The 255-nt window shown below is 52.9% G+C and overlaps 1 pseudogene; it reads left to right on the top strand.

The window, feature by feature from the left end:
- On the top strand, positions 1-110 carry LOC118345552 (annotated as a pseudogene; the record flags this gene model as incomplete).
- Positions 111-255: the final 145 nt, after the last annotated feature.

The raw sequence follows: 255 nt of genomic DNA on the forward strand, positions 1-255 counted from the left end.
CATACCAGCACTAATGCACCGGATCCCATCAGAACTCCGCAGTTAAGCGTGCTTGGGCGAGAGTAGTACTAGGATGGGTGACCTCCTGGGAAGTCCTCGTGTTGCACCCCTCGTTTTTGTTTTTTCCGCCTTGCGAGATAAATTGACAAGCAGGAGCACTCGGGAGTGGATTTTTGGGAAAATCTCGCCCTGCCCATCGCGTAGCCATGGGTTTGGATCAGATCTCCGTTTGGATTGGGATCGGAAGGACGCTAG

The sequence above is a fragment of the Juglans regia genome, unplaced genomic scaffold (assembly GCF_001411555.2).
Source record: "Juglans regia cultivar Chandler unplaced genomic scaffold, Walnut 2.0 Scaffold_2860, whole genome shotgun sequence".
In the NCBI taxonomy this organism is placed as follows: domain Eukaryota; kingdom Viridiplantae; phylum Streptophyta; class Magnoliopsida; order Fagales; family Juglandaceae; genus Juglans; species Juglans regia.